Source organism: Myotis davidii, unplaced genomic scaffold (assembly GCF_000327345.1).
Source record: "Myotis davidii unplaced genomic scaffold, ASM32734v1 scaffold120, whole genome shotgun sequence".
NCBI lineage: Eukaryota > Metazoa > Chordata > Mammalia > Chiroptera > Vespertilionidae > Myotis > Myotis davidii.
Window position 1 is genome coordinate 7,449,918 of NW_006294778.1, and position 9,838 is coordinate 7,459,755.

At 41.2% G+C, this 9,838-nt stretch overlaps 1 protein-coding gene across 1 annotated transcript in view; it reads left to right on the forward strand.

The window, feature by feature from the left end:
- Positions 1-9,838, forward strand: part of LOC102759493 (ankyrin repeat and sterile alpha motif domain-containing protein 1B) — a 553,884-nt gene that overhangs the window by 503,566 nt on the left and 40,480 nt on the right. The window lies entirely within an intron of this gene.

Here is a 9,838-nt window from a genome sequence, read left to right on the forward strand (position 1 = left end):
CTGACTGAGGGGTGCCAGATGCCAGGCTCACGGCGGGCAAGCGCAGCTGCAGCGGTGCGAGCCTCTCCCGTCTCCGCGGCGGTGCTATCGAGCGGCGGCGGCAGTAGGCATAGCGGGGCCAGAATGAGTGGGAGCCAGGCTGAGGGACCCCACCGGTGCACGAATCTGTGCACTGGGCCTCTAGTAATTAAAATAAAAGCAAAACAAAAACAAATTTTTAAATTTTACATTTCTTGTAAAATGGAACTTAATCTAATAAAGGAAAAAATTTCTAGGCCTACTATGCCCAACAATATGAGTGGATTCTTAAACTCCCCAATCTGTTCATCTGGACAGTATTTGAAAGTTCTTTGGCAGCTTCTAGAATGAATCAAAAAGCTGTAAACTTCAGTATATACTGTCTTTAAGAAATATTCTTAAAGCAAAGGAATTGAGATTTATTACTGTCATTTATCTCTTGTTATTTAAAAAAAGAAATTGAATGCTTATAATAAGATTCTTCAAGATACTAAGGCTATAACAGTCATAAAATAGTCATCATGAGGTTTAAATTCTAGCAGAGAAAACAAAATAAATAGTAATTACGGAATTAGTAATGTGTTGTTGGCAGGAGTGCAACGTACTAAGAGGATGTAACATTAGGGAATCTTAACAAATTGGGGATAGGGGGTAGAAGGAACTGGCAAAAGAAGACTTATTTGAGGAAGTAAGGTTTATGATCTTTTAAAGCTTGATATGAAATCCAGAAATCACAACAGGTTGCAAGATAATTTGTCTACATAACAAAAGTGGCAATTAAACAAGGTTGAAAGGCAAGTTAGAAACTGGGAAATGAAAGCAATTTGTGAGACAAAGGGATACTCAAGTCTAGATATATTTCCCCCTATCATATGGGCCAACATTTTAATCTGGGATTGTTTATATGTGGAACAGCTGAATGTCCCTCAGTATAAGGTTGTTTAAATAAATTATAGTACATACCTACTATGAAATACTGTGCAACAATGGGTAAAAAACAATCTAGACTTATGTTCATTGACAAAGATACCTGTTAATATTGTTAGTGATCCCAAGACAGAGAAGCATCTACCAGATTCTCAAACCTCAGAGGGAAGGCAGGGGAGGTTGGGGCTAAGGGGGAGAGATCAGCCAAAGGACTTATATGCATGCATATGAGCATAACCAATGGATACAGACACCAAGGGGTGAGGGTATGAGTGGGGGCATGGGGGGACAATAGGGGAATAAGGACACATTTGTAATACCTTAATCAATAAATGGGAAAAAAGAAAAAAAAGCTTTTCCCTTTCTTCATCAGTCTTTCTCTGGACTTGCCATGGTGTTTTTTAATTTACTATTACTCTTCTGAGTTAAAAAAAAAGTATTTTATTAGCATAAATATTGCCATTTTTTATATTGTGCATTGCCAGTTTTAAATGCAAATATTATAGCATCTAACTCATATACAGAATCACCAAAATGACACAATTCCTATTTCATGGCATCCTTTGGAGCGGGCCAAAAGAGACAAAGGTAAGCCAAACTAAAAAAGGTTAAAGGTTGGAAGGAGGAGGGAGGAGGCCCGCGGGCATAGCAGCAGCCACAGGAGCACTCCCAGGCTCAGATACCTGCAGGGAGAGCACAGACCGTCACAGACACCTGGGACCATGTCTCCTAAGGCAGACTCAGGTGCCTCACTGCAGATCATGACACCTCTTGCTGAGCCCCCCCCTCCCACCAGCCCCTGAGCAATGAGCAGCCCTTGACCTGGGCAGGGTCTGGGAAAGCCTTCTCCAGGGGCCTGTCACTCCAACCCATGGGAGACAGGGGACTTGTGAGGCTTTTAAATCTCTGTGTCTGTGTCAGAACATGCTTGGTACCCAGATCAAGGGTAAACTTGGACCCACTTCCCAAGGGATGTGCCAGAGTCCTGCCAGCGCTGGGCGGGGGAGGTGTGGATAGGAGACACCATACTCCACCCCTCCCTGTGTCAGTGCCCAGAGCCCTGCTGGGAGTGGAGAGAAGAGCAGCAGCAGTTTGGGGAACAGGTACAGAGGGGAAGTCCAAGCAGGGCTTGGGGTCCAGGAAGAAGTGATGAGGTTTTCAGCAGAACCCATCCCAAGAAGTGGCGAGAAACCCCAACACACACACACCCTTGTCCCATCAGACTTCATTTACAAAATACAAATGCAAAGAAAACATGATGAAGAATTTCAAGACAGTCACCACAGAGCATTAAATCCCCTCTGAGCTGGGGCCCTGTGGGACGCCAAATTAAGCATCTTGCCCATGGCCACAAAGCTAAGTAAATGGCAGAGCTAGTACTGAAACCTACATTTCTTTCCACCACACATGCTGCCACTTTCAGAATAGACTATTTCTCTCAAAAGCCACATCAAACTAGAAGATTTACTGCTTGGTGTTCTTAACGGAAAAAAATAGTAGGTCCTAGCAGGCATGCTTCATTTTTAGCAATTTTACTTTTTAGTTCATAAAGCAATTTCATAAGCATTATGCACCACATCCCAAGGGTAGGTGTCTTTGTTATCCCCGTTTTACAGATGAAGACAGGAAGCTTAGTTGCCCAGAGCCACTCTGCTATTAAAGAACAAGACTATGTGAACCCAGGAGCTACAATTTCCATGTTCTTTTTCCTAATCTCCATGCCTTAGGAGAGACTGTGGGGAAGGGGTTAATGCAGACCACTGGACTAGTAGGGAGAGACTCCATCCATCTACGTCCATGTGGAAGACAGTTGTCTAGGCGATGGGATGCAGGGGCATCTGACTCTCTGCTTTCATTTTCTTCTTTATTGTCGCCACAGCAGCTCTACCACTTACTGTATGATCTCAGTCAAGTTCCTAGTTATTGCTAAGCTTCAGTTTTCTCATGTGTAAAGGGGAGATATTAATAGTAATATTTATTTCATAGAATTTTTCTGAGAGTTAAAGCAGTATCCAGCCCACCGTCAACACTCAATGAATATTAACAGCTGTTATTATTATTGTTATTATTAATTCAGTTGGTGCAGTTGTCTGAGCCCAAATCCTTGTCCTCTCTCATCATTGTAGAAATGTCTCTCTGAGCACTCATTTAAAGAAAATACTTTCCCCCAAAGAAGGAGAATTATTCTTCAGAAAATATGAGTAGATGAGTAGAGTTACTTTGTGCTAGAACCTCCAGAACAAATGCTATGTTAGAAGGGAACATCCAATCCAACTTTATCATTGTTCAGTTGAGAAAATTAAATTCCAAGGAAGTTAAATGATTCTTCCAGGTTTACACAATTAGTGATAAGCCAGGACTTCTGATTCCAATGAGTGTTGCTTCTGTAAGAGAAAATGTAGCTGCACTGGTATCGTGGCTTTGAAATATACCTCATATTTCATTATGCAGCATGATTATGAGAACTGTATATCCTTATTTTGTTCATTGTAATTGATCTTTATGGTCATTATAATGATTATGATGCCATAAATAATGATTTAAATTCATTCGTGCTTCTTGTGCTCATAAATTGAAGGCTATACCAGTATTATTTTCACAGTAAGTTCTCTTTCTCCCTGCCGGATAGGAAATATTTTTGAGCCATATGGGATCCTAATTCTCTGAATGCTTTTAGATGATCAGATGTCTCAACTGACAGTCCTGGATGAAACTCAAATCATAAGAATTTGCAAAACTGAAAAAAAAAATAAGAACATTTTGGTGTTATTGTGTACTGGAAATTCCATCTTTATATTTCCTTCAATTAAGGGGAAGAAATTTAACTTCCTAAATATTAGAATTTTCAGCTCAAACTTTTAAATTAATTTTTTACAAAAGTGCTTAGTGATTTCTAGACTGATGTTTTTATAAATCTGTGCTTCACATTTTTACTTATGTATTCATTCTTTCAAATTTTTAATTTAGTCAAAGTTTAGCAAACAGGTGATAAGGTAGATGCAAAGATGCTTAAGGCATGATCACTTCTCCCAAAAAGTATGCTATTCAATGATGAATACAGGACATATAACACCAAGTAGAAAGAAATAAGAGACTCTGTGGTCTATTTAGCATCAGCTTTAACCTAGAGAAGATGTGTTCATCTTTAATAATGCTTAACTTAATTTGAAAGGCTTCTTGATGCTTTTGGTACCAGTTGAATATTTTACAAGTAAAACCCAAGGACTTCTCACTTTAATTAGAAAAATTAGGCAAGCAAACATTTAGTATTCATTAGAAGAAAGGGTATCTCCCTTTTCTTTCTCTCATCTCTTGTTCTTGTTGGGTAGTATTATTTAGTGAAGAAAACAATGGGAGAAAATGAGGTGTGGATCCTTCACAGTATAGATGCTATACCATGGAAAGGGTATTTTTGTGTCTTGCACAAATTTTCCCTTTGTTTTCAACCTAAGGGCAAATGGTGGAGCCAGACAGCTCCACAAAGGTTCGAAGGACTCTTCTTAGTTGTAATTTTGCTCAGCCCTCCGTTTAACCACTTGGTTGGGTTTAGCTCTCGCCTGTCTAACCCACAGTGACCATCTTCTCACAATTAATTCCAGTGTTGTTATATGTCTTAGTTCTTTTGGGGTTGCAATAACAAAATACCGTAGGCGGGGTGGCTTATAAACAACCGAAATTTATCACTATTCTGGAGACTAGAAGTCCAAGATCAAGGCACTGGCAGATTAGGCAAATGAGGACAGCCCACTTCCTAGTTCATAGATGGCCATCTTTTCTCCATGTCCTCACATGGTGAAAGGGGCAAAGGGACTCTCTGGAACCACTTTTATAAGTCACTAATTCCATTCAAGAGAACTTGGCCCTCAAGACCTAAGTACCTACCAAAGGCTCCACTTCCAAACACTCTCACGTTGGGGATTAGGTTTTAACACATGAATTGGGGCAGGGGGTTGTGGGAGGGGATCGTAAGGGAAGAAGGAGGACACAAACATTCCATCCATACTATGGTGCAAGTGAGTTTTCCCATCACAAACTTTAACAATGAAGCAAAGTGTTCTTGGGGGAAAATATGTTTTTCTACTGAAGATATTTCAAGAAAAATGTCTTCAAAACCAAAAATAAATGTGGAGGAAAGTCAGGAATCTTCTGGTCCCCTGTTTCAATAGGCATTCCGAGTAACCAAAGACCTGCTTACAAACTGGACATCTCGAGTTCAGGGAACAGCCACATGCTGAGGCCAACCTAACATCCCCCAAAGTTCTCATTGTTTTTGCTCTGTTAAGATTATGTGTTCACGTTTCAAGTGTAAAATTATTTCCTATAAAAAAATCAAACTTACGTTTTACAAAAAATCCTTCCCATAGAACCATAAGGACTCTAATCAATCTCTGGATTGCTGTCCTCTTCAGAAGCCACTCCCAGACTTAAAATCTTTCAACCCCATGAATACTTTAGTAATTCCACACCCAGTGAGTGAATCGAACAGAAACCAAAATCTATAGGAAATAAATTCCTTCAAGTAATAATTTTATGAGATTTCATAATTTTAAGTCAAAACGAGAAGAGACAATTTTATAGATTGACACACCCTGATGCCAAATTGGTTCTGATACATTTTATTCTTTCTAATATCCCTTCTCTGTTCTTGGTGGTTATCACACCCAGGTCTGTCTAAGGTAAATTTTAAATACACTGTCGCCTCCATTATGACTCTCTTATGTGCCATAGTTCACATCCTCATCATTATTTTCATCAACACATCAACACTGGTCAGAGCAACTTGGATGCAAAAGATGGAGAGAGCTTTAAATGAGCTTTCTTACTCAGGGACTAACTCTCTTATAGCCAATGCTTCCCTGCTTACAGGTATCCAATGGGGATATTTGTTTCTGATGGTCAACTCACTGTGAACGCATCTCTGTTACTTTGTATAAACAATTGGACCTACTCAACATGAGAGAAGTCCATTGCCACTTTCTTATGGACACTGGAGGGTACCAGGTGAATTTTTCTCTTTTAATCAGAAAAAAAAAAACTTTTCCAGATGTTTTCCAGTGGGCAAATACTGCCACATATTCAATCATAGCCTCAAGGCCAGGGGTGGGCAAACTTTTTGACTTGAGGGCCACAGTGGGTCCTTAAACTGGACCGGAGGGCCGGAACAAAAGCATGGATGGAGTGTTTGTGTGAACTAATATAAATTCAAAGTAAACATCATTACATAAAAGGGTATGGGCTTTTATTTCAATAGTTTTATTCATTTCAAACGGGCCGGATCCGGCCCACGGGCCGTAGTTTGCCCACGGACCGTAGTTTGCCCACGGCTGCTCAAGGCAGACTGAGAGCATTTAGTTTGTCCAACCTCCATAGTAGGAGGTAGCTAGGGAGAAGGGCGTCAGCCTGCCAACAGTGTCTGCCACCACCTAGAAATAGAATTGCTGAGTCCCTGGAGTATGGATGTTTACATTGTATTCAATCTCTGACTATAGTTGTATCTATTTAGACCCTATATCAAATACCATCTGACTTTTATCTTTGCCATCTGCCTTTTCTTTTTAATTCAAATGAAAAATTACATTTGGCTTGGAAACTTGACTCCCTGTTCTCGTGGTTCTCCAGGAGGTCATCTTTCATCACATTTCCCTCAGATTTTGATGTTTCTGCACTGTCATTTCAATTTTGGTTGTTGAACTCAATATCACTCAATTCCTCAATCCATCCTTCACACCATAGCCAGGTATAAGTGTAAGTCAGTTTATCTCCTTCAGTGTTTTTCATTGCACTTAGAATAAAATCTAAGTCCTCATCAGGATATTCAAGGTACTGCATTATCTATGCTTTGTTTTCCCCTCCAAGGTTCTCATTCCTCTTAGTCACCAAATTCACGTCTTACTAGCTTTCTGTCTGTTCTTAGACTATGCCTGGCTCTTTTCTCACCTCACTGCTTTTGCACAAGCTGTTCCTTCTGCCCTGAATCTTCTTTTAATGGCTCTTCTCATGGTTGGGTTGCTCCTTCTGATTCCTCACATCTCAACTTACATGTCACTTTCTCAGAGAGGCTTTTCTGACTAGTCTTTCTAACACAGGTCTCCCTTGTGATTTTTTCTTTTTACTACAGCACCTCTAGAGCAGTTTTTTCTAGCTGTGTGCCCTTGGGCAAATTATTAGCTTCTCTATGTCTTTAATTCTTCATTTATAAATAAGGGTAATAACTATACCAACCTGTGGGGTTGTTGTGAACAGTAAACAAGGTAAAACACTTCATAGTACCTGGCATATGTAAAACTTTGCTAAATGATCAGTACTTGTATTACTTTCTATTATTTTCCTGTTTTTTCCATTAGACTGTAAACTTAAAAGTAAGGGACCTTTCCTGTCCTGTTATCAGCATGTCCCATGACCTAGCCCAGAGCCTGCACATAATAAGTGCTCACAAACTATTAGTTGAACAAATATATGTAAATAAATGAAGCAGGGCAGCTCATTTCCAGCATTCAGTGGCCTCTTCTCTAAGGCTCCAGATTAAGCAAATAAACATACACAATTCCAGATAAATTGGAATTTTTGTGTTTTGTCTGGCAGCCCTACTTCCCTCATAATCACCTTCATCCTTAATAAGTAACAGTTTCTCTCTGTCCTTCCTTCCCTCCCTGCCTTTCTCTTCCTCTTTGCTCCTCTCCTGTTACGTTTATTTGGTTATTTCTGAATCTAGTTCTTGGTGTTGGGATACCTTCTCATCCTTAAATCTCAAGGTGTCTGTTTCTCAAGGACAACCATTTTTTTTTTTTGATGGACTAATGAGTCAACTTTATGATGGTCTACCAGTTCCCAGAGGACTAACCTATCCACCTGCACCATCACAGGCTCCTTCAGCTTCCATAGCCTTCTCAGAAACTGCAATTGACCATCTTTTCTTTGGACTCAGAACATGTTACGTTAGGGACACAAATGTCCTTAATTTATTTCCAGACATCCTCTATCTTATGTATTCATTTTCACAAATCCCCCATCGTAAACCCTGGCTTTGAAAAAGAGCTAAAGGAAAGACACCCAAACATGGCTCTGACTCTGAGAACTCTCATTTCCCAGTTGGTCCTCCAAATAGTTGGACAAGGCTCTACAGAAGAGCTGAGAAGTGCCAGCTCAATGCCATGCTGTCCTTCGCCACCTCCCAACATAGTCCTGGCTCAGAACATGGCCAATTGCTTGATGCTGTAGCCAGAAATGGTCTGGGTCACTTTTCCTAACAGGTTTGGCTCTAGGTGACACTAATGTCTTTGGAAGAACTAACTCCTCAATGTTTTGAGAAGGTAATTTATGTGAAATAAACTGTGTTGGAGAAACTATGGCCTGTTACTCTCAATGGCCTGTCAATTCATATGCCAGGCTGTGTGTGAAAATAGAGTCATGGGAGTCACTTCTTGGCAGTGTCACACATCTGTTGACTCCATCCAGAAAGTGCCCCTTCAGAACACTGGTTCTCCTTCTGTAGTGAAGGGGACATGAGCATCAACGCCTATCAGGAGAAGACACTGACCCCAGGTCCATCGTGTCATAGCTCAGAGACTCAGTTCCCTTGTCTACAAAATGAAGATGCCATTACTTATCTTATGAAATCATAGAAAGGCCTATGAATAAGATGAACAAAGTGCCTGGTACTCAGTACAGACCTTATGGCTGGTAGTTCATCATGGTAGACTGTCTTTCCCGCTTCATTAAATACAGTTCCTCATGTGGTGACCCAACCATAAAATTATTTTCGTTGCTCCTTCATAACTGTAATGTTGCTACTGTTATGAATCGTAATGTAAATATCTGATATGCAGGATGGTCTTAAGCGACCCCTGTGAAAGGGTCGTTCAACCGCCAAAGGGGTCGCAACCCACAGGTTGAGAACCGCTACGTTAAGAGCAGGTATCACATAAACATGAACAACACTATGGTGATAGCCAGAGGGAAAGGTGTGGGGGTTGGAAGTGGGCAAACGGGAGATAAATGGGGATGGAAAGAGACTTAACGATGCAGTGTGCAGATGATGTTTTATTGAGTTGTACACTAGAAACCTGTATGTTTTTGCCAACCAGTGTCGCCCCAACAAATTCAATAAAAAAATAATAAGTTGCTCCAGAATACAGTTATTAAATGAAGAGTCTGCATGCCTCCTGGCTGGGAGTGGACCTCAGGGTTTGGAAGCTGTCTCTAAAGTTCTGTCCATCAGTTCACAGCGATGAGTGGCAGGGCTCTGAGGACAAGAGAGCAAGTGCAGACCCAGCGCCTTCAATTCCTCAGCCCCCAGGCCCCCGCCATCACCAGGAAAGCAGGGCACCCCTTACACCACCCTACCTCTTTTGCCATCAGATGGACAGACCTTTATCTTCTACCCCCAACCCCACCCTGAGGGCAGATCTGCAACATAATGGAAGGAGCCTGTGAGATCTCAGTTCACTTGTGTGGACACCAAGTGTTGATGGAGGGAAAGGAAGAGGGCAGGACAGGTGGGGGGCGATCAAGGAGTTGCTCCAGCATCTGTGTGAGAGTGTGTTCAGAGCCAGGCTGCCTGTACCTGAAGCCTGTGTCTGCTACTTGCAGATGACCTTTGACTTAACCTCTTTGTGCCTCAGTTTACTCATCTTTAAAGGCCAATGACACAGTTATGGTGAGGATAAGTGAGTTGATACACGTAAAGAATTTTGACTAGTCCCAGGGACACAATGAGGAGTCAATAAATGCTAGCTGCTGCGATTATTGTCATTATTATTATTACCATTTGTTACTCTCGCATACCCCACAGTAGTCTTTGATGATCTGCACCCCAGTCTGGATGGGTTCACAGTTCTCTGCGCTTCCTTTCTTACGACCTCCAATAGTCCTGCCATCTGCCCCAGAATCAGCC